Raw genomic sequence first — 26,760 nt, 5'->3', positions numbered from 1 at the left:
TGGAAACAATCGGTTACTTCAAAATATTATTTTAATTCCATTCGACTACGTTAGCTAACAATAAGTACTCCCCATAACATCTTATTGAGAAAATAATTCCTCATTTGGATTATAATTTTAATTCCTGCGAAACGATTACGGACAGCGAAAGTGATAGCGAAATAATGGCAGCTTTTCGAGGAACTCGAAGAATTAGCAGCTCTACCGATTCTAATAGTGAATTTGTGGATAATAATCAACTCATGGGTGATAGTCACAACTTTTTATATGACTGATAGTGAGCCTGAAATCGAAGAAGCATTTTCTGAAGTTTTGTTTTTGGATGAAGATTTTGCCTATAATACTTATATACCACTTTACCAATTTAGTAAATTAGAAATAAGTAAGTAAGTTAGTATTATCTTTAGTATTTTTAGGGAAACACTGCTCTAAAATACTTTTCCCACTGTTTCAAATAAAATTAAATAAAAAATTGTCATTCCACCCAGAATTTGACTGTAAACAAATAAAAAACAAAATTCGTTTATATTGTAAACTGAAATTTGTATTTGGAATTATTGCTTTTATTATAAAAATGCTGATGCGATGAAAAAAAATACAATAGTTATAAGTTCTAACCCTACCCAGTCACAAAACTTATATAAATCAAGTTATATTACACAACAATAAAACTAAATATATCAAAAATGTTTCGTACCACTAATGCAGTAGTATGTTCCCAAATTAACTTAACATTTCAGGCATCAAAAGCAAAACGACGATCGTTGTTAGCATTTCTGGCCATTATCAAAAACAACGATATATCGTTGCGTAGCATTCTAAGGGTTAAAGCCCAATCAGCAAAATTTCGACGCAATCAATAGTCAATCGGTGTAAGTTGTTGTGTTGACTGTATTTTATACGCCTTCAAATGAAAATCTTTATGAAGAATATTTAGAAGAAAATGCAAGTTCTTGAGAACGAAATTACGAATAGTAAGCTCTATACATTGATTATATTGACTATTAGTTTCATATAATGCTAAGTTCTAACCCTACCCAGTCACAAAACTTATATAAATCAAGTTATATTACACAACAATAAAACTAAATATATCAAAAATGTTTCGTACCACTAATGCAGTAGTATGTTCCCAAATTAACTTAACATTTCAGGCATCAAAAGCAAAACGACGATCGTTGTTAGCATTTCTGGCCATTATCAAAAACAACGATATATCGTTGCGTAGCATTCTAAGGGTTAAAGCCCAATCAGCAAAATTTCGACGCAATCAATAGTCAATCGGTGTAAGATGTTGTGTTGACTGTATTTTATACGCCTTCAAATGAAAATCTTTATGAAGAATATTTAGAAGAAAATGCAAGTTCTTGAGAACGAAATTACGAATAGTAAGCTCTATACATTGATTATATTGACTATTAGTTTCATATAATGCCCGAAACGTACCTCGAATAGATTCAATATTGCTGTAATACATTTGAACAATTTGTATATGCTGTACAACTGTATATCTTTTCATAATGATTTTCCAAACAATACTGAACATAAATGTCAATTTTGGTGGAAATCAGAAAAAAAAATGGTTGCTATGACGTTTTAAAAATCTATTGTACTAATTTGATAACCCTTTATATTAGGTTTTAAACATATTCATTGTTTTTAATTACCTTTAATGTTAAAAAGCACGCCAGGTCATGAAATGATATAAATGTATGAACCACCCTGTAGAAATGCACATCTTTTGATGTTTCATCAAATTTTCAATCTTGGTGTTGTATAAATAAAGAAAATTAGTTGTTACTATGGCAGTACCGCTTATATAATGCGCTAGTAACAAACTATCGGAGGAAGGAAAGTAATAATTAGCATTTGTAATTTAGCCAATGTCAAATGTATTGACATTATAACATTGTCTACACATGTGAGAACTAAAAATATTACAAAATAGTTCATTATAGAGACAGTGAGTGTTTGTATACGACTACTAGGAAAGGAAAGAATTAAACAGTTGTTTTAATTTAAAAAAAAGAGCTTTGTGCATTATCAATTTATCAGGTAGGTGGTAGCTATTTGATGTTGTGTAAGTGTATATACAATGAAAAATGTTAACCGTAAAAGAACTATGCCGATTATTGCATACTTTTTATTAACCGCATTAAAACGGTGGTAGATATTATTTAACATTTCAATTTTGCATAAATATTAGGAATTTAATCTTCTATTGAATTTATTAATTGAAACGTAAATAAAATGCATAGCATATATTTTTGTATTTTTACAAAAATATTACAATATTACATATTACAAAAGGTTGAGAAAAAACCATAAATTTTGAATATCAGTCTTTTTGTGAAAAACGTCATTATTTTTAAAACTCTGCTACCATTCCTCATGAGAGTGCCATATTATATTTTTGCTAATCGTGCTAATTTTCTGATAGTAAGCGTAATATAAAATGTATGCTGTAATATGTATTATAATATGGAACCTATTGCACAATTGGTATTCAGTACGACGGTACAGTTCCCAGTGTCGTTGTACTATGTTGTTGGCGAAAAACAAACGCTGTAGGTATCAGGGTTTAAATATTTCATTTATCCAAGTAACATTGAGTTAGGAAAATAAAACGACAATATTTGATATATTATGCCATATTCGTTAATATTCATTTTCATATTTTTGCATGTAACTTTTATCATTTTATAATATTAAATCGAAAACTTCCCCTTACCATGGGTTTTACACTCACGGTGCGATAGCGGGTTTTTAGAGAACAGGAAACTTTAATGGATTTTTAACACTGGTTATTCTTAAGTGTTATTATGTTTTGTGAATAATAAGTAGGCTTTACCTTGTTTATAATTAAAAATTTTAACAGTGCAGTAAACTACTATTCCATGGTGAAAAGATATCATACTTGTTAATCAAAATAAAACAAAATTCATTCTCAGTAGTTAATTCGCTTAATTTGGCAATGTCCCCCCAAAGATCCAAGGGTTTTGACACAAAATAACCAAATATGACTAGCACAATTATTATTTTTTTTTTCAAGAACCATAGATTTCCTTCCATCCTTCCCGAAAAGAAAATTTACTCTCCAGAATTTGAATCGGCAGCTATTTTCCTTCTCATTTTTCATATTACCTGATTTTCATCCTTTTTCCTGCAATGCTATTGGTAATTTTAATTACTAATTCTATAACTATACCAAAATGTGATTTTTATATCGTAATAAAAAAATGTTTGGCTATGTATGAAAAATACTCGACGCCTGTCCCAATCAGATGAAATTGGCCAAGTTGGACTAAGTACCTATGTATATTATATCTTTTTTGGCCATTTGAATGATTTCATTAATTTTTAATTATGGAAATAATACTTTTAGATGTTATGAAATACATTTTCCATATCAACTTTATATGGAGACTTTTTTAGGCAATCTTTTTCTGTTAATTTACATAACGGCATGTTTTCAAATTATCCAGTCTGTCTCGCTAGCTCTCGACGGCTTGGCGGTGTTGGATTTTAATATAATTGTGAAATATGCATAGATGGCGCCATAGTTTTCCCTTCGGGATGGGTTTTTTATTCACGTCAGACAGTTTGACATTTCGCTGATTTGTCATTTTTACGATTTGCAAATCGTCACTGCCAATATAAATTTGGACTCATATGCGTAGTCTATTTAGGAGTCTGGCCTTCACAATATCATCTAACACCGCCTTAGGCTGCTATGCCTAGCAGAACAGCTGGCAATCACCGATTGCTACCACTGACATTTTAATTTTAATACAATATATGTGTAGGTATGTGCAGTTAAATATGCTAAATAAGTACCTATACATCTCAATCATTCGAATATAAAGCAATATATTATGTGATTATCATAAATAGCGATCCAATATAACGTGATATTAATCTCCTTCAGGTCCCATTGAGATAATAGAAGAAGGTTAGCATTGTAAAAAATAAATTTAAACATTATTTTGTTTCATTGTCTATAAAAAATAAATGCTTGCAGCCATAAAATAATATTTAAAAAATCAAAATTTGAATTAAAAATTAACCTTAAACAATATAGTTTCCCGGTGCGGAACATTCATATCGAGACAAATGTTGATAAATAATGAAGCAATACATATTATGTCTGAGAGGAATAGAACAATTCTGATAACAATAGGAATTTATAAGACCTAAAGATGTGGAATCAGCTTAAAGAGGCCTTCATCCAGCAGTGAATTGATACAGGTTGATGACGATATAAATAGGTAGGTATATAAAATCACAAATTTAAAAAAATATAGCAATTTATATGACCAAGTAGAGTAAAATTAGGTTGGGATAACCTTCATCCAACAGTGGATTGATCTTGGTTGATGATGATAATGACGATATTACGAATGGGTAAATATAATTGCAACAATTTTGATAAATATAGCAATCATTTAATCGCTAGTAGTAGAATCAGGTTGCGGAACCCTTCATCCAGCAGTGGATTGATCCTGGTTGATGATGACGATAATTAGGATGACGATAAGAATATTTAGATAAATAACATTAGCATTTTTATTAAATACTAGCTGAAGTACCCGGCTTCGCACAGGGTCGCTTCGTGGTTATATTTATCTTAGATATTTTTTTTTTTTTAGAATTATTAATTACCATGTCCTTGCTTTTTCGTACAATGTGGTTGTTAGTAATTTTGAACAATCACAAACACCCAGGCTTTGAGAAAAACACATAAATGTTTTTGTCATGACCGGGAATCGAACCCAGGAACTCTCGGGTGGAAGGCGAGCGCCTTACCAACTGCACCACGAGAGCCGCCTATCTTAGATGTTTGAAAAATAATAAGAGATAATTATTTTTTTAATAATAAAATATCTGTGTAATACAATATGGCAATATGAAAATAATTCTAATAAGAGTAAAGGTCAAACATAAGAACACTAAATTAAAATCGAATCCAAAATATGAAAACGTTATTAATATTATTAATATGTAGTAAAAAAAATCAAAATTGGATGGAACAAACTTTGTATGTTATATAATAATAATTTGCGCGCACACAACTGACAAAAGTTTCATCGCAATCGGATGAATGGTATAGGAATGCATACGAATAGTAGAAGAAGATGATTTTCTAATTCAGAAATTTTCGTGGGCATGCGCATGACAACTCACCAAAGTTTCATTGCAATCGGATGAATGGTATGGGAACGCATACGAATAGAAGAAGAAGAAGATGGTTGTACTAATTCAGAAACCTTCGCGGGCTTGCGCACAACAACTGGTCAAAATTTCATCGCAATTGGATGAATGGTATAAGAACGCATACGAATAGAAGAAGATAGAATAGAAGAAAAAGAAGAAGAAAATGGTTGTATCAATTCAGAAACCTTTGCGGGCGTGAACACAACACTTGATCAAATTTTCATTGCAATCGGATGAATGGTATAGGAACGCATACGAATAGAAGAAGAAGAAGATGGTTGTACTAATTCAGAACTTTTTGCGGGCGTGCTCACAACAACTGGTCAAAATTTCATCGCAATCGGATGAATGGTATAAGAACGCATACAAATAGAAGAAGATAGAATAGAAGAAAAAGAAAATAGTTGTAACAATTCAGAAACCTTTGCGGCGTGAGCACAACACTTGATCAAAATTTAATTGCAATCGGATGAATGGTATAGGAACGCATACGAATAGAAGATAGAATAGAAGAAGAAGATGGCTGTACTAATTCAGAAACCTTCGCGGGTGTTGGCACAATTACTGACGAAAATTTTATTGCAATCGGATGAATGGAATAGGAACGCATACGAATAGAAGAATATAGAATAAAAGAAGAAGAAGAAGAAGATGGTTGTACTAATTCAAAAACCATTGCGGGTGTTACCACAACAACTGACGAAGGTTTCATTGCAATCGGATGAATGGTATAGGGACCATACGAATAAAAGAAGATAGAATGAAGAAGAAGAAAAAGATGATGATTTTTCTAATTCAGAAACCTTTATGGGTGTGCATACAACCACTCACCAAAATTTCATTGCAATCGGATGAATGGTATAGGAACCATACGAATAAAAGAAAATATAATGAAGAAGAAGAAAAAGATGATGATTTTTCTAATTCAGAAACCTTCATGGGTGTGCATACAACCACTTACCAAAATTTCATTGCAATCGGATGAATGGTATAGGAACGCATACGGGACAGACACACAGACAGACAGACATACAGACAGACAGACATTCATTTTTATATATTTGTATAGCCTATACTCTTCCCGCAAGTGCAAGCAATAAGTTTACAAAGTTTTATCGCAATCGGATGAACGGTATGGCTGCGCATTAAATACGAACAAACAAACACACAAACACACAAATATTAATTTTTATATATTAGATAGAATTTCAATACTGTCAAGAATACAATCAACGTAGACAGGCCTTTATCCAGCAGTGGATTTATTGAGGCTCGTGATAATAATGGCATTATATATAGATAGGTAGATATTAATGTCACTGATAAATATAGCAATTCAAATGACAGAAAGGAAAAGAATCAGGCTAGGGAGGCCTTTATCCAGCAGTGGATTGGTTTAGGTTGATGTTGATAAGGATGATAGAAATAGGTATAATATCACAAATTCGTTTAACCGCTAGTAGTAGAATCAGGTTGCGGAACCCTTCATCCAGCAGTGGATTGATCCTAGTTGATGATGATGATAACGATATCAATATATTATAGCTAAATATAATATCACCGATTTTGATAAATACAGCAATTCAAATGACAGAAAGGAGTAGAATCAGGGTTGGGAGGCCTTTATCCAGCAGTGGATTGGTTCAGGTCGATGTTGATAACGAAGATAGAAATAGGCATACTATCACAAATTTGTTTAACCGTTAGTAGTATAATCAGGTTGCGGAACCCTTCATCCAGCAGTGGATTGATCCTGGTTGATGATGATTTAAATGATAGTGCAGGATCCCATAGACTTGTCGTATACATAATATGCGGAACGCATTCTGACAATTGGAATAGGTTTTAGGGGTCACCAAGATATATAATGTCGATGTTGCCAGGCGATATTAGTGGTCAATTTTTTTTTATTGAGGTTTTAATTTTTTTTCTTATAACCCACCAAAAATTGTTCTGAGTTCTTCAATAAAACCAATACGGGATCAGGGATTGATTGAAAATGCAATAATTGTACCATGCCATCGGCATGGTCGTAGAACGGTCTGTCCCGTTTGAAAAAATAAAAATAGCGGGTAGTGAAATGTGTTCAAAATTATCGATTCTTAGGACCCTTCTTGGCTTAAATTATTTTATTTAGTAGCATTTTTGTATATAATCACCTAAATTTGTTTCTTTACTATACCTATGCATATGTCATTCGTTTTAGTATTATGGTTAATCCAGAAACAGTGTAGGTTGCATATATAGGTAGGTGAATAAATGAAATAACGATAACCACTAACCACACTAAGTACCTACACATTTATTAAAAAAAAAGAAACAACAAGTCAAGTGTTCAAACTCCTTTAAGTATCATGATCACAGTTTTTACAAACACTACTTACACATTTGCACAATGATATACATGTCAAAGCCGATTTCTTATAACTACGTGATAATGTACGGCAGTTTGAATTACATTTGCATGGTTTAATTAAATAATTTGGTAGAGGTTCATTCGTCATTTGTCTTGGATACGAATTATTTTCTCGTAACTCATAGTCAAGTTGTAAGACATCAAGAGGCTCAAATAGTGGAACATATGAGCTTTCCCATAAATAAACTTATGCTGAAGGCTTTAAAAAGTGTAAATACAATGAATCATATGTGCATATCACTCTTGACAAATTTAAACTAAATTCAATATTTTGGGAAATAAATTTATGCCGAAGCTCATTCGCTATTGGTTTTTGTTTATATAATAAGTAAGTGCAAACTTTTTCCAGGTCTTGAAACTGCTGTGGTCTCCAATAAACCATTTCCTAAAGCTGAAAGTGCATCCTGAACAAAACTCGTTGACGAGATGGTTAAAGCTTGTTTCTTTGTACATACTAATGGTGTCGCAGCCGGTTAAACAATGTAATGCTGGTATAATATTACAAATATTTTCGCCAAGAGATTCAGCTGCCAAATGGCATTCTAAAACATGGAATTTCTTCTGAGATCCCTCAAACCATAATCCATGGCAACCAATCGTTGCAAGTTTATTCCAGAAATGAATGCCTAAAATTAAAACATCTGTATCGGGACTGTGATAATCTCCAAATTTTGCATTTTTACAGCATGAAATATATGACAGAACATTCTAGACTCCAGAGTCTGCTTCTAAATGATTTTGATTTTAAATCAATGGCGTCAGTGAAAATTGATCCCTGCAATTTAAACCATTGTGTGGGGTCGTCAAATCTACCACAATGTACAGCTCACTATTTCCGTTGATTTTTGCAAATGTGGGAGCATTTTTGCAAATACATTTAACAAGCTGTAATTTATTTTGAGGGCTCACAAAAAAATCTTTGCAATTAATCCACCACATACCTACTACATACATTAAGGGACAATCTCCAAGGCTTAGATATTATAAGCATTTACACTGTTTAAGTGCTTCAGCACAAGTTTATTTATGGAAAAGCTCATCTGATCCACTATTGAGCCTATTGATTTCCTACAACTTCTAACAATTATGAGAAAATAATTTGTATCCAAGACAAATGACGAATGAACCTCTGCCAAATTATTTGGTTAAACCATGCAAATGTAATTCTGACTGCCGTACATTATCACGTAGTTATAAGAAATCGGCTTTGACACGAATATCATTGTGCAAATGTGTAAGTATTGTTTGTAAAAACTGTGATCATGATACTCGTACCTAAAGCAGTTTGAACACTTGACTTCTTGTTTCTTTTTTTTAATAAATGTGTAGGTACTTAGTGTGGTTAGTGGTTATCGTTATTTCATTTATTCACCTACCTATATATGCAACCTACACTGTTTCTGGATTAACCATAATACTAAAACGAATGTCATATGCATAGATATAGTAATGAAACCAATTTAGGTGATTATATACAAAAATGCTACTAAATAAAATAATTTAAGCCAAGAAGGGTCCTAAGAATCGATAATTTTGAACACATTTCACTACCCGCTATTTTTATTTTTTCAAACGGGACGGACCGTTCTACGACCATGCCGATGGTGTGGTACAATTATTGCATTTTCAATCAATTCCTGATCCCGTTTTGGTTTTATTGAAGAACTTAGAACAATCTTTGGTGGGTTATAAGAAAAAAAATTAAAACCTCAATAAAAAAAAATTGACCACTAATATCGCCTGGCAACATCGACATTATATATCTTGGTGACCCCTAAAACCTATTCCAATTGTCAGAATGCGTTCCGCATATTATGTATACGAAAAGTCTATGGGATCCTGCACTATGATATGTTTATTATAACACCAATTATTGTTGAATACCTTTTAAATATTTTTGGGTTATAATGAGCTAATTGAATGTATATAAGTTTCATTGGTTCAAAAAAATTTTCATTCAACAGCCAAAAAAAGTGACATCAAATTTTTAAATATTATTCCTTGGTAATCGTTAAAACGCCGATACGTCGTGCGCCCGCGTTTTATTGAAATAAACAGTTTTAATCGGAATTCGTATAAATGTTTTTGTTTATTTGAATAATTATAGTTATCTATGGGTACTTGTTATAAATGTGAGTTATTATATAGTGCTGTGCATCTTTAAAATCATTTTAAGACGTAATCTCAGCTACAACTTCGTATGATGACGGATGGCAGTTTTTAAAAGTGCTTTTTTTGAGACTGTGTCGAGTTTTATAAAATTGTGCTCGATTCGAATTATCGCCACTCGAATGCATCCGATAAGTAAATATGTGGTGAGTAAATTGAAATAATGTAATTTAGTATACATAGTGTCAAAAGACTTTCTTTCCGTCAGAGGTGTAGAAACTTAACTTACAACAAAGAACTTAATTCATAAAAATATAAATAAGTCAGTTCTAATAATATGTTTATCGGTTAATCTTATTATAATTATTTTGTGAAAATTAATTGTATATCGGTTAAAACGCATTTAAATTTAAAGCGGCCATCTTTGGTGAGTTGGTTTGAGTGTTGCAAACATTGTGAAAAAATAAATTCCGACATAATCAGTTGTCAATAAAGTCGCGTGTTGCTGGAAAATGTATCGGGAAATAAACAAAAATCACCGAATTCGAATGGAATCTAATCATGCTGCTGTCAACTATGGAAAACCTATTTTAAACGATCCGAGAACTGATTATTTTTTTGAATCCATCGGACATGACGAATAAGGCACACAATCGCTCGCCAAAACCCGGGAAAGCTGTAGGATAATAATATATAGGAGATTCTGAAACCGTTTATAATTTAATATAATATTGTAATTTTAATTAAATGGACAATATTTAAGAAAGTAACTATCATTTAACTATAATATACTTTGGAAAACCCTCAGAATATATTACAAAAATCTTGGAAAAAAATTTGATCTAGTGGGATTACAAATTATTATACAGTTGTTTGCCGGGAAGGTTTACTACTTTAATTTTGTATAACTTTGGAAAATGAAAACAAAATGGTTTAATGCTGATAAATGTTTTATTAAATGTTGGGAATTAAGTATGGAAGACAATGTCAGCTAAATATCGGCCTCTGTTAACTCATTCACTGCTGACTAGATAATGATTTTTTAATTACCACCTTTAAAATGCATGTTAATTACATCGATCGGCCGCCTGGTCATTACGCGCCAGGTGCGTCTTCAGCATCCAAAGTATCCTGACAAATGCGGGCTCATTTTATAAGATTTTCATCACATTTTCACACATTTCACCCGGTATTTCATTAATTTAGTCACAAATATTTTGTTTAAGTTGCTGAAGTGTTTCTGGTTTGTTGGCATAAATCTTGTTCTTTAGATATCCCCACAAAAAGAAGTTTGGGTCTGTTACATCCGGCGACCGTGGAGGCCAATCGACATCACCATTTCTTGATACAATTTGTTGTGGAAACAGATCTCTCAGTAATGCCATTGTAACGTTGGCTGTCTGTGAAGTGGTACCATCTTGTTGGGAATCACATAATATCAACCAAGCCTAAAGCATTCAATTCTGGTGTCAAAAAGTTGTCAATGATGTTACGATAACGTTCTCCATTAACAGTTACCATAACGCCACGTTCATCTTTTGAAAAGGTAAGAGTCAATGATTCTTCCAGACCACACAGCGCATCATACAGTTACTTATAATGGATGCAAAGGTTAATGATGAATAATTTGGCCTGTAATTATCTGCTATATAGCCTCCTTCTTCAAAATCATTCACCAATTGAGAAATATTGGGTTTTGATGGCACATTATTTCTACCTAAAATTTTACATAATTTTCTAGTCGTCAAAATAACTTGTATAATAACTTGTAAATATTTTATCAAAATGATTGATTTTGATAAAATATTTTTACGATTAAAACACATTGGTTTATCGAATATTTTTCCACGTCTATACTTAACGATTTCCATATATGAACTATCAATTTTTTTTTACCAAAATGGCAACCATACAAAGTAGTAAACCTTTCCGGCGAACACCTGTATTTATATAATAGGTACCTATAACTTTTCCAAGTAATGCATTTTCAGACGTATTTTTTATATGACACGTGTTTTGCTCATTAATGAACTTTCTTCAATTAGTGTGGGTACCAAAATTTACATTTGAGTTTGTGTACGTAAAATTTACCGCAGATGAAATTCATTGTTATATTTTAATTCCAAAATTTTAAACCAGTCCTTTGTTGTACTTGATGGTTATTAAAAGTTAAGGAGATAATTATTATTCAAGAATTGATAAAAACCAAAATCCTCATTTCGTGATTATTTATTTTATGTTTAATATCGCAATGAAAAGATTTTTTTTGATAAGATTATAAATCTGTCTAGCGGTAAATCTTCTACACATTATATTACGTCATATACTATATTACCATATATACAAAATTACCATACCTATTTTAAGCATTTTATCTTTATTTTTCAGAAAACAATATAAGAATTTTTTTCAATGGAACCTGTGTATTCATCACTGGCGGTACAGGATTTATAGGGAAAGGTACATAATCAATACCAATTGTCGGTACTGTTCGGTTATCAGGAATACAGCGGAAAACACATTTTGAAAATACCCGATATACTGGATTATTTGTTAGTTTGGGTTAGGTTAGGTTAGGTTTGGTTAGGTTAACAACCTAACAAATAATCCAGTTTATCGGCTACTTTCAAAATGTGTTTTCCGCTGTATTCCTGATAACCGAACAGTACCCAATTGTCTTTTATTTTATGTAAAAATAGTAGCACGTGTGACTCGTCGTTATAAATTTACATCAATGACATTAATACGGACGAAGCATCTGGAAAAAAATGACACTCACTTTTTTGCCGGATCTGCCGAATGGCATAATCTGTTATAACGCCATTATAATAAAGTTGATATTGCTATTAATTCCCCATGCTTTTTGTCGGGTCTGCCGAATGGCATAATTCATATTTTAATATCAATATCGTTTGCTCAAATGAACATTGATACTAGAAACACTGTTCTAACGCCATTATAATAAAGGTGATATTGATATAAATTCCCGATGCGTGATATCGCATAATGGAAATTGCGAAATTTTGTCATGTGACGTCTACCTATAAATGTGCGAATGTCACTATGCGCGAATTTACTTGCTAGCTACTGTACTGAATGCGTTGTCCATTAATAATGTCATTGATTTACATACACCGCATTGTATGGTTAGCCCTCTGAACTTGCAATCGGCGAATTCGCATTCTAATTAGGCTGGATACATATTGTTTAGTGAATAAAGGTAGTCTTTTGAAAATTCGAATTATGCCCTAGGCCAGGGGTAGCGAATCTATGAATACTTAGGTTAAAAAAAACAGCACTCGAAATATAAAATTTTATTAATCAGAGCGCTCCGGATGACGTGTGACTTTGAAATAACAGTATTTCAACACATAATACGGAAATTCACGAGTGAAAAAAAAGATAAATAAATGTACTTACTTACCTATTTTCACAAAATGGTAAACATTTTTGTCAGCTCACGTTATAAAAAATTAAGTATGTTTGCTGGGCCGTCCACATAAATGATGTCACACGATTTTGACTATTTTTAACCCCCCCCCCTTCCATATCATCACATAACCCTTTACCCCCCTGTCTATATTACGTCACATATTTGTCACCCCCCCCCTACTAAACGTAAAAAAAACAGATTTTTTAAAAATAATTATCCTTAAATCTCTGATCCCAAATATTGTGTTTTCAGAGACTTTTATATTTTTTTCGTCACATTTTCTTTGACGCCCCACACCCTCTTCATCACAAATCATCACATTATAATATCAGACCCTAAAGTGTGACGTCATATTATTTGGACGGTCCCAAGGCCGAAATTAAATAAAAACTGAAATTATTGCCTAAAAAATCTTTGAAGAAATACAACACAACATATTATTGCTAATAGAAAAAGAGATTTACGATTTGTCATAAATATATTTTTTTTGCCATGCATCAGACTAGTTTCGGATTAAAAATGTCAAGTAAACAAATGTTATTATGTTCCTAATAACTCACCACAATTTTTCTTTAAGACAGAGCGGTAGTCTCAAAGATTTCACGAACCGGAGCGCTGACCAAAAACGTATTTAAATGTATTTTTTGTTAAATTGTAACCGTATGTGATTTTATCGTAAATATACTCAAACATTATCCAGTGTTTCAATTTGACTACTGGAATGATTATAATCAGGGCTAAAAATGATCGGAGCACACCGGAGCGCCGTTTCGGGTCATAAAATTTGCAACATTGTCGTTCCGTCTCGTGGGAAAAATATTTATAACATATAATAATATAACAAACATATAACAAAAAATCTAACACATTTATTTTTATAAAACACACATAAAATTAGATAACTATGTTAATACCTATTTTCAGAAAATTAACGAGCGCTCAGGCTCGTAAAATTTTCCATTTCGAGTGCGGATTATAATACTATTCTTCTTCAGTAAACAGGTATCCATTTTTGGGTATATGTATGCCTCTCTCAGTTCTTTATATTGCGCCCTAGACTGTTTTTCCCACCTAATTCCGTCCGGTAGTTGTAGTTCTTTCAATACTTCAATGTTCATTGTCCACAGAGAAATTTCTTCCTCACATACCACACTTTTTACTAAACTTTTTTACAATGCTATATTTTCAGTTATAATTGAGAAATTACTGCACTCGTGTCCAGGTGTCGACACAATTTACATTCTCGTCCGAGGAAAACGGGATAAATCGGCTGCAACGAGGCTCGAGGAATTAATGAACTGCGAGGTTAGTTTCATAATATATTTTGATACATCCGCGCACGCCTAGTTCAAGAGAGTTGAAGAAAATAATAGAAATTCATGGTATAAGAAATATAAAAAAATGGTGATCATTGTAAGAATAAAAGTAAAAAAATAAATATTGGTAAGAAGTGTACCTACTGAAAAATATGCATACCGCATGATGGACATTATATTTGCATTTTGGATTAGGATTTTGTTTTGTTTTGAAAACCTCATTATTACAAGAGACACTAATGACGACGTGAAAATTAATTCTTGTTGGTAAAGAAAATTTCATTATGAAAAAATAAGTGTTGTAAGAAAATACCTTAAGGGGGGACATGCTCGTCGAAGGTCAAAATTGAGTTTTTATTGTATTTTCAAACCATGATCCTGGACACTCCTTAAACGTTGTAGATAATCTATTTATATAATTTTGAAGCCTTATTATCCTTTATAGTTATTTTAAACATTTTATGACTGCATAAAGTATTTTTGTTACATAAAATAGTATTCTTTTAAACCTCTCGCTCTAATGTTTTAGAATATAGTCATATTTCGGTACATAACTGTGCAGTGGTGTTAAGACTTTTTACATTTATTAATTTTTAAACGCATTTATAAAACCATTAGCATAATTTATTACAAGATAATTTTTGTAAAATATTCACGATAAAAAATTATATTGATAATCTCTGTGATCCCAAATTTGACAAGAATTAGGCATTTTATTATTCAAAAAATCGGCAAAATTAACACATTTGAAGATGATTCTAAAGATATTTATTATAAGCTATGTCTTTGACCATTCAAGTGTGATAAACATCTTATGAATAATGATTGCTTTATAATAATTATTGACCTAAGAATAAGGTAGTGTTTTTTTGAAATACGTCATTTCTTTTGTCATTCCCCAGTGGTTGAGCTACAACATACGGCCGTAGCCATAAATTGACAAACTATAATTGAAGTAGGGAGTAAAATGATATTGACGCGCGTGTTTGAACATGTACCGTTTAAAAAAAAATAATAAAAAAATCGGTTAGGTACATGTTCAAACACGCGCGTTAATATAATTTTACTCCCTACTTCAATTATAGTTTGTCAATTTATGGCTACGGCCGTATGTTGTAGCTTAACCACTGGGGAATGACAAAAAAAATGACGTATTTCAAAAAAACACTACCTAATTCTTAGGTCAATAATTATTATAAAGCAATCATTATTCATAAGATGTTTATCACACTTGAATGGTCAAAGACATAGCTTATAATAAATATCTTTAGAATCATCTTAAAATGTGTTAATCTTGCCGATTTTTTGAATAATAAAATGCCTAATTCTTGTCAAATTTGGGATCACAGAGATTATCAATATAATTTTTTATCGTGAATATTTTACAAAAATTATCTCGTAATAAATTATGCTAATGGTTTTATAAATGCGTTTAAAAATTAATAAATGTAAAAAGTCTTAACACCACTGCACAGTTATGTACCGAAATATGACTATATTCTAAAACATTAGAGCGAGAGGTATAAAAGAATACTATTTTATGTAACAAAAATACTTTATGCAGTCATCAAATGTTTAAAATAAATATAAAGGATAATAAGGCTTCAAAATTATATAAATAGATTATCTACAACGTTTAAGGAGTGTCCAGGATCATGGTTTGAAAATACAATAAAAACTCAATTTTGACCTTCGACGAGCATGTCCCCCCTTAAGAGCGCGATGCAGAACCGTTGACGTTAAGCAGCCGATCTAAAAAGAAAAACACGCCACATGTTTTTTCTCTCTTCCACTTAGGCGTTCTAATAATATTTATTATAGGTATATGTATGTCTCACTGAACGTAAGTCGTCGAAATCACTTCCTTAAGCTTAACGTTAGGGCCGTATCTTAGGGACTTACGTGACTAAGTATCAGTGGGAAGGTTGGAGATAGGCTGTTAATATCCGCCATAAATGATACACACTAAACTTTGTCAGTCACACGTATTTGTTTTCATTGAAATAAAACTACAATTTACAGATAGTGTTGGTGCGTTTTTAAAATTCAATTAAACCCTGCGAAAACCAAGAAATAATAGATGATATGATAATTGTTAAAAAATACTCGTCTATTTATAAAATATCTAAAATTATGCAATTAAATCATACATAAGTTTGGATATTTTATCGATAGAATAATATTTTTTACCTATTATAGTTTGGTTAAGGCAGGGCTTAATGAATTTAAAAACAATAACCAACAATACGTGTAATATGTATTCTTAATCCAACGAAAACAAATAGCTATTAATGAAAAAGTGTGCACAATTTTGTCGTATCACCCAAAATATACCAAAACTATTATGATTTGGTTTAGGCAGGGCTTAATTGATTTTTAAAACTAACCACTACTATCTCTAAATTAGTGTAGAATTAGTTCAATAAAAACAAATACGTATAACCAACAAAGTTTAATGTGCACTATTTACGGCGGATCTTAACAGCCTACCTCGACCTTTCGCTACTGCTCAGTATGGTTCTGTATTGCACTCTAAATTTACGATCGATTCAAAATTACGTATTATGAAATTTATTTTTCAAACCGGTACAATAAGCTAGTAAGTTTATAAACATATTGTAAATGAAAAGTATTGTTTGGAAAATAAATTCAGAATTTTGTGATAATTTAAGGTTCATTCAGGTACAATATAGCATAGCATATTTATATAGCCAATACATATTGTATTACTAATAACTTGATAACAATTTTATTAATATTAGTTTTTGATGCTCTGGTGCTTACGCTATTCTTTCTGTGGTCATAAAACACTTATCTAATGTAAAATGTTGTGGGCAACGTGGGCAAAATTAATAGTAAAACCAAAATCGGTAATTATTTTTTGTGTTACATCTCAGTTTTATGAATCGGAATTCCACTGTAGATTTTACTCCTACATTTTGAGGACTGAATATAATGCAATATACCTATCACATTTTCGTATATTTAAAATAATACAATCTGAACATCAGATTAGTTAGTATCTACAACACTTCGTGACCGTTTTGGTTTTCAATTCAATCTGATTGATCTGAATATCTGATTTTTCACAGATGTTCTCAACACTGGAAAACGATTGGAGTTAAATTAGTTAAAATGAATAAAAAAATCTTAATGTATATAGAGCGCTGAGATACCTACCTAATTATTCACAAATTTACCATATATGGCAACCCAAGCGGCAACAGAGATTTAATGGCTATAGTATCTAGCTATAGTCACCACAGTCTAGTTAGTCACTTCGTGAACACGAATATCATTGTCTCTTTTCCTCCATGGATTGTTTAGTATGATATTTAAAAAAATAGGTTGTAAACTATTTAAAAACATGTAAAATATTTTATTATTTATACATTCTCTCATCACGAACCAGAGATAGAACATTTTTTTCGGCAAGTGCCATGCTAGGTATAAATATTTTACCATAATCGAAGATATTTGTCTCCAAGCCGAAATCCAAAATCCTCAGTAGCTCAGAAAATGATACTTTGTGCAGATTTTCATTTTATAATTTATGTATTAAATTGTCTTCCACTGTTAATGGTAGATGTGTACCGTCGTATCTTGCAAAAAGATTGATGATCCTCGCATAGGTACATTTTTTTTGACAACCAAGTCATGGAAAATACTTAGTTGTACGTTACACGGCACATAATTTACACTACACTGGTCTACACTCTCTTAAACTACGAACCACATTTTCATCCACTATCAAAAACATTATTAATTAAATTATAGGTACCATGCATAACCATTGTTTAATAATTATTGGGTTATCAGCATGGGTAATTCCGGGTTATTGCCATGTAGGTACATTACAGAGATAATTTTCACGTAATACTCGTATTTTGGGTTTTAAAATATTAAACAGTAAATAAGTATATTTCACAAATATTTATTCAATCATTTCAGTATGTATGTTCTTTAATTTGTTTTTAATTTTAGATTATTGGGAGAGTGGCCAAATATATACACGTTTACAAAGGCATTAGCTGAAGATTTAATACGATCTGCAGGAAAGACTATCCCTCTTTCTATCTTTCGTCCTGGAATTGGTATAAATATTTTAATTTGTACCTAATCATTACTCACTTTTTACTGAGTATAGGTAGGTATACAAATTGAATTTTTAATGAATAATTCGTATATTTTTCATAAAAAATGTAAAAAACCTACTTAGAAAAATAAAAAATACAATTTATGATTAAACATGACTGGTCTGGTTGCCTATTGTCTCGGGTAAGTAAATCACAAATTAAACTAAGTTTTTCTTCAAGTCTTGTTATTAGAACTACATATTGAATTAAAAATATGCAAATATAAAATAATGCAAAAATAACAGGCTTGTAAAACGTATGTTTCCTAATTTTCACTTAAAAATATTTGTCGCAGAATTACAAAAAAAAACTTTATTTCACAACCAAAAGACTAATACACTGTCTGTTCTTACGTTGTGGCTCATACGCCCTATAAATGTAGGAATAATAGACAACGAACGTTTTTACATAAGGTAATGATTAATTATTATTAGAGAAACTGCAAAATATTCTATAGGTTCTTATTTTATAGTTATTGGAAATACTTACCAAAGTACAGACCCGGGATATACTGACAACATAAATGGACGAAATGGTTTAGGTGTTGGAATTTGATACGGATTAGTAAGGTAACTAAATACTTCTTAATTTGTGTTATTTAAATTTAAGTGTCAATATAATATAGAGTTTAAACCGTACATTTTGATACCATGCGTATCTTGATGGGCTTTTTTACCCGATAAGGATATTGGTGACTTTGCTTGCGAATGTATCCAGGACGGTATGAATGAATGCTGTACAAGTGCTGGCTGGGGTGTTTCCATTTGATCTACCATATTATTATAGGTTTCACAACTTGGCTTAGTGAGCTTAGTCCATTGCTTTTTTTATACCGGTCATACGATTAGATCAAAAACGTCGACTCAGGAACTCCAACATGAAATATATAGTATGGTTACTTGACGTATATTGTTAATAAACTATATTTTTATTCAATGAATAGGTATATCACACAATTTGAGAATGTGATATTCTTTATCCTGACGTTGGTTAGGTATCAAGGTAAATACTTATGATCGGTATCTTATCGGTACATTGGTACAAAAGCCGAAAAGTAACGCAATTTGTAAGATGTATGAATACCAGCTAATTTCATTGTAATTATGTAGGGCTTATGTGGCTCAATTGGTAAAGCACATTGGCCGGAATCCAACGGATGCGGCTTTGAGTCGCGCCCCTTTTCGTATTTTTTTTCAACGATTTCTTCTAGTAGCTATAATTTTTATATATCTGAGGTTGGCTTTTTATTTATGTTCTAAATTGTTTAAATAATACTACGCTAGGCGCTCGTAATTGATTTAACTTATTATACACCTTTATACACTCTTGCCCGCTAGTAATTTTTATATCTTAATATTATACTTCTGTTAAAATTCTTTACACGCGTTTTATTTAAATTTCCTTTATCATTGTCTCTATGCATTTCATAGAGTGGCGCTCAAAACCGAGATATTTATCATTGCATTTTTATGTATTTTATATTACAGGAACATACACGAATAAGTAACGCAACCGGACAGGTAACTGAGGTTTTAGAGGTAATGTCAAACCACCCACGACCCTGCATTCCCCTAGTCTCATGTTCTGCCGCACTCCTATCCCGTCCCATTTCATATTCCATCTCCGCGCTCCCCGTACCCAGGCACACCTGCCACTATTTCCCTTCCAATTCCAATCCACTCCTCTTTTCCCTACGTTACAATCTGATCAATTGTCACAATACCCACCTTACCTACACACCCTTTTCCTACATCACAGTACCTACACCTGTGTCCCACAATTCGTACAATTTTTCCATCGCATAAAAAAATGTGGTAGTCTAAAATGGTATAGGTACACGCTGAGTCCAACAGCCGGCATTAATGAAAAATAAAGTCTCATACAAGTTATCTTCAGTTTGTACATCGCTATAATTAGCTGCTGTTTGGTCGGCCGTAATCAGGTTCAGGTACGTAGGCGACTGAATTTCTTTGTGACGACACATATTATGTGAGTCATATCCGGCAAAATGCCAGAGTTCACTGTGTTCAACCGTTCCTGATCACTACACCAGTCAGTTTTTGACAGGAAATGATGGATTCGCTGCCTAGCTCTATGAGTTTGTACCAATTACCCGGCCAACATACCCATGCGGCGGAGAAGAACAGGATGTAAACCAGATCCTAAGAAAATGTTCGAAATTGTGCTCACAGAGGGAAGAGATGCTGTTGGGCCCATCGAGCCGTCCGAACTGCTAGTCACAAAAGGCCAATTATATTGCATTACGGCGTCTTATTACGGATGTGAAGATCTCTTCATAAAGTTTTGTTTGTCTGTATTGTTCCAGGTTTGTTTTTTTTTTATCTTATCATTAAATTCATTTATTTCTGTAAGGTCTCCGTCCCTTTCTCTCCCATGACACTTTTTATTAATTTACGTCTATCAGTAAACTCAGACAAAGCTCACTTGAAAACGGGGCGATCTCAGTCTTGGGGATCTGCTCCTGAGACATTCTCTGAAAATTCACATCAAAACGTAGGGCCTCGTGATATGCTCGATTAAGACCGAGTGCGGTGTGGGGTGGTTGGTTTGGAGAGGTCTATGTTTGTGTTGTGAGCTGTTGTACTGGAAACAAATGGCCGTATAGCATTGAGATCAAAAATCACCGGAACACAAGAAAAATCAAAAGAAAATTGATAAATTAGAAATACGATCATATCGGTTATAATTATGTATATATACTTCTGAATGATTCGACTGTAGGTTATACACTAAGTGCTCGTAAAATGCTCCACTAACAATGGCTCTGTGTTAGGTATAAGGTCATCTGTTTCTGGTACGACAGCTCAGTGAACTATGGTATGCGAGTATCTCTGTGTGAAATGCTCCATTAGGCTCCACAAATATGTAGGTATCGGGGGGAAAATATTCTAAATACTGCGGTCCCCCCCCCCCCCCCACTTCCACTGCCTTAGAGAATTATTGTTATGTATGTACTATGTAGATTGTAGAATAATATCATAGAAGGAAATATAATATTAACGATATTCTTTCTTCTCAGCCAATTGGAAACGCCAATTTACAACTGTGTTCCCAGTCCAGAAAATGGCGTATCGTGGTCAGATTTAATTTTTGGTACCTACAATTATGCAGAAAAGGATCCAATCAAAAAGGTTATATGGTTAGTTTTAATGATTGTATTAATTTTATAATATACATACATGTATCTTAATAATATAGAGCGTGGGGTAAATTAATTCGCTTGAAATTAAAAGTCAAACTATAAAGGTACGAATAAATCGCTCTCGTGGCCCCAGACAAATTCTGTGGGGAATCGCGCAAGAGACGGTGTGGAACGTTTTTGGTGAGGGGGGTTCCTTCAGGATGAACAATGATTATTTATGGTAACCTGATTTATTGACAAAGTAGAAATTACAAAGATGGTATACTTACAATTATTAAAATATTGGGAAAGAGTTTTGGAGTATTGATGTCGCGCCTGGAAGGCAAATACTGAATATGAAAAAACATTTTATTCATTATAGGAATGAAATTTGTGCATCTGTGATGCGCACCGCAGCCCATTTACATTCGATTGTCGTCTAAGCCGGCTCTCACATCTAAACTCGCCTCGTCTGCCACACAGCCATCAATCCAAGAAGGTCGATCCAGTGTTGCATATGAAGACCGCGCAGATCTACCTAGCGAAAGTCGCACGTAACCTTCGAATGTATAGATATTTGGATGCGGCGATCGGTGATCCGGTATAGGAATGACCAATTCGTAGGACTCGTGTCTGTATGCGTCCCAGCGTTTTCGACTCGCAGGCCTATATGCATGCAACTTGTCGATTGCAACAGTAGATGTTTTTTTTCAAACTAAAAAGTCGCATTCGACCAATCTGCGGAGCTCCATTAAGCAACGTGTGTTTTGTGAATAACGATGACGTCACACCGACGTATTTGACACGTTGCAGGCGGACGAGTTTTAATGTGAGAGCCGGCTTATGTATTCTTGTAGATGATGAGCAATAGCATGTTGTATTTTCATGAAATGTTGACATTCACTAAATGTGTTGCCGCCTTATAGAAATAAATCATTAATTTAATTGTAGGTGCTGGCAACACTAATTAGTCATCGAAAATCGCGTTTCCGGAAAATTTCTGTCGAACAGGAATCTGACCGTCCGACAGATTCAGTTAGATTGGTTTCATTTGAAATTTCTTTTATTTTGTTAACTGTCAATTCATGGTGGAACTGCATTGTATTTTTGTTTTTATTTAATAAAACGCAATTTTTTTGTAGTACTTATTTAATAAATAATAGTATTATATTACATTAATGATAATATTATATTATATAATAATATTATATATATTATATTATAATAATATTGATTAAAAGTGGAATAAGTACTACAAAAAAAAATCCTTTTACTTAATACTTTGGACGCGGAAGACGCACACGGTGCGTAATGACCAGGCGGCCGATCGATGTAATTAACGTGCATTTTAAAGGGGGCAATTAAAATCTCATTATCTATTCAGCAGCGAAAGCGTTAAATAAAAACAACAATTCATTTGAAATGCTGGAACATATTTATATATAGAGTTTGGTTTCGGGAATTTCCCAACGGGAATTCTCGAGATATTTTTGAAATTTTCCATCCCGAATCCGATTTCTTTATTAACAAATATTAATTGAAAAAACGATTTTCTATAATTTAAAAAGTGAACAGAAAACACAAAATGTTCAAAGACTGGTCGGGGCATTGAACACAGTTAAGGTGATGTCTCTAGGTAAAGTTGTTATCGAAAAATAGCTAGAAAAGTTTATTAATCGGTAAATATATATTCAAAAGTAATGAGAAAAATAAAATAAAAAATTATAAAGTATCGTGAAGTTCTATATACCAAAAATACGAGTCAAATTCGGTACATTTATATCGGGTGGTAAGAATGAATGACGTAAGTTTTATTATCAAAATTACGATAAAAATGTACGTAAATCTATTACCTAGGGAAACGCTAAACGGAAATTGGAATTTATTATATCCTTATATCTTTTTTTTCAAATTTAAAAAGCATCGATTTAGAGGTTAGAAAACGTGTAATTAAAATCAAAAAATCTCGGCTTAGACGCAATTAATCACAAAAAACGCTTAGCGTTTCTATTAAAAATATTATTTCTTAATTTTTACGGGAGTTATTTAAATTTAATCTTGTATTTTTGTATATTAACGATTCGATAGAAATCGATAGAATCGATAGAAATAATATTTGCCCAAATTGACAACACTTAGCCGATGCTTGGCCGACCGGTGCTGCCCTTCGTGGAATTATTTCGAAACAATACCACATACAAAATACACACACACACAACATTGAAAATAAAAGCACACTCACACATAGATAAGACGTATGACGAATGACATTTTCAAAGCCAAGCTCTCTTGTCAATAATACTATTTTCTGTTTGCGATATCGACGATAGGCAATGGACTTAATATATCAACCTCCACTTTTTGACATAGTGTTGTGTAATTATTTCAGATATTTATTACTGTTTTGCCGTACCTACCTTTTATAAAGCGATTTTGAAATACATATAGTTTCATAATAATATAAAGAAAGCATACGAGCATATAAGTAAATAAAATTCGTCTATTTACGTGGTAGTCGCGAAAATTATGAACAATATACAATGTTATAAATAATAAGAATTGTTAAAATTTCTAGTCACAATATTATTCAAAGACAAATTAACCTGATCAAAACAGCCTCGACAAACTTCCACTTCACTAACTTTTGTTCTATATGTTTATCCTGGATACAGCGGCAAACACATTTATAATGGTAAATAATAAAAATAGCCGATATTTTGGATTATTTGTTAGTTTGGGTTAGTTTAGGTTAGATTAAATTAGATTAGGTTAGGTTAGGTAATCCTAACAAATAATCTAGTATATCGGTTATTTTCAAAATGAGTTTGGCGCTGTATCCAAGATAACCGACTTGTACCCTAACTTTGATTACATACATACTATTGTACTATATTTGGGCCATCGAACGTTCATTCCTGTCTACGGCCTTAAAATTATTATCTACGTGCCTATTATAACTGTCTGTCATCCTATCAAAAAGTGGAGGTTGATAATTTAGTATGCTAGAAATAGTAAAGAATATACGCTAGCTAGGGTAAACAATTCAGTGAATGAACACATAAGAGATGAATTTGAATTCAAGTAAATTAAATTAAAACAACGATTAAATTAACTAAGAAAATTATAACAATATGTAGGTACAATAAATTGTGTATAATCGTGGTATTACTAATTTTATGCCGTGATGCTTTGATAGTTGGACTTCGATATTGCATAAACATTAAACAACGAGATCCTGTCACAGGTAATTCATTCATTATGAACATCATTACTCATTTTGAATTGAGAAAATGAATGGTTGATGTTTTTTTGTTTGTATCGGCGGTCATCGTCTACAGCGCTCTATTCCTCTTTCTGTCATAGATCCCATCCCCACACACTTACGATAAATTCGTTATTTTTTATTTAACAACCAAAATATTCACTAGAAATAATTTATATGGCAGAACAACGTTTGCCGGGTCAGCTAGTCTATTTATATAATTTTGAAGCCTTATTATCCTTTATGTTTAATTTAAACATTTGATGACTGCATAAAGTATTTTTATTACATAAAATAGTATTCTTTTAAACCTCTCGCTCTAATGTCTTAGAATATAGTAGTTTAGAGTAAAATGATGTTAACGCGCGTGTTTGAACATGTACCGTTTAAAAAAATAGATTTTTTTTCAGTTAGGTACATGTTCAAACACGCGCGTTAACATGATCTTACTCCATACTTCAGTTTTAGTTTGTCAATTTATGGCTACGGCCGTATGTTGTAGCTTAACCACTGGGGGGTGACAAAAGAAACGGCGTATTTCAAAAAAACACTACCTTATTCTTAGGTCAATAATTAATATAAAGCAATCATTATTCGTAGGATGTTTATCACAGTTGAATGGTCAAAGACATAGCTTATAATTAATATCTTTAGAATTATCTTCAAATTTGTTAATCTTGCCGATTTTTTGAATAATAAAATGCCTAATTCTTGTCAAATTTAGGATCACAGAGATTATCAATATAATTTTTTATCGTAAATGTTTTACAAAAATTATTTCGTCATAAATTATACTCATGGTTTTATAAATGCGTTTAAAAATTAATAAATGTAAAAAATCTTAACACCACTGCACAGTTATGTACTGAAATATGACTATATTCTGAAACATTAGAGCGAGAGGTTTAAAAGAATACTATTTTATGTAATAAAAATACTTTATGCAGTCATAAAATGTTTAAAATAAATATAAAGGATAATAAGGCTTCAAAATAATATAAATAGATTATCTAAAACGTTTAAGGTATGTCCAGGATCATGCTTTGAAAATAGAACAAAAGCAACATTTTGACCTACGCTGAGCATGTACCCCCTTAAGCCAACGTCGACTCAAAATGAGCGCAATTTTTGCAAAGTCAGGGAATTTTGTGTCTCAAAAGCGTATGCGATTGTCAGACGCAGCGATTGAGTCTGTGTTTCTTGAAATTCCATTTTAATAAGTAATGTTTTTAATTATTTTGGTTTTCCTACTTCTATTTTGTTTGACTTCTTACCTAAATAAAAAAATCATATTTTTTTGGAATTTGTCTGTATTTACACTGATTTTAGGATGTTTACAGGTTTTTTTACATTTCCCGATATCTCGAGAATTCTTTCTGGAAATACCGAATCTCGAGAATTCAAATTTTCATCAATTGGGAAATCCCAAATCTCGAGATTGAGATTTTCTCGGTAAATACCCAACTCTACCTACATAATTATGTTAAAAAAAATATTTATTCTTTGTTATTGCTGTTAAATAGTCATTACGTATGTACTCATTACCTACAATATTCTCTGTCTGAATCTATTATTTCTGTTGACGAAGTGTAATTATTTGATAGTCAATGTCATTTGTGTTTCAATGTTTTGGCGTCAGCGGTGCCACCTGTTTATCGTTATGCATTAGTTCGAAGCGATAATAGCGATAATAATTATTGCATAAAAATCGACTTATTTAGGTACCACCATG

At 32.2% G+C, this 26,760-nt stretch overlaps 1 long non-coding RNA gene across 2 annotated transcripts; it reads left to right on the top strand.

Annotated features, from left to right (window-relative positions):
* The first annotated feature begins 1,804 nt into the window (after positions 1-1,804).
* LOC147072823 (uncharacterized) lies at positions 1,805-26,600 on the top strand. 2 transcript variants are annotated; one of them, XR_015070513.1, is made up of 7 exons: positions 1,805-2,055; positions 12,128-12,199; positions 14,362-14,477; positions 18,473-18,582; positions 19,097-19,193; positions 21,665-21,784; positions 26,369-26,600. It is a non-coding gene; the product is annotated as an uncharacterized LOC147072823 (long non-coding RNA). The 2 variants fall into 2 exon arrangements; XR_015070512.1 differs by lacking the exons at positions 18,473-18,582; positions 19,097-19,193; positions 21,665-21,784; positions 26,369-26,600 and adding an exon at positions 17,581-17,609.
* The last annotated feature ends 160 nt before the right edge of the window (positions 26,601-26,760 follow it).

This window comes from Rhyacophila brunnea, unplaced genomic scaffold (genome assembly GCF_057557595.1).
Source record: "Rhyacophila brunnea isolate RB1 unplaced genomic scaffold, BYU_Rbru_1.0 scaffold_19, whole genome shotgun sequence".
Classification (NCBI taxonomy): Eukaryota; Metazoa; Arthropoda; class Insecta; order Trichoptera; family Rhyacophilidae; genus Rhyacophila; species Rhyacophila brunnea.
Note: the sequence above shows the minus strand (reverse complement) of the source record. Positions and strands in the feature narration are given on the sequence as shown.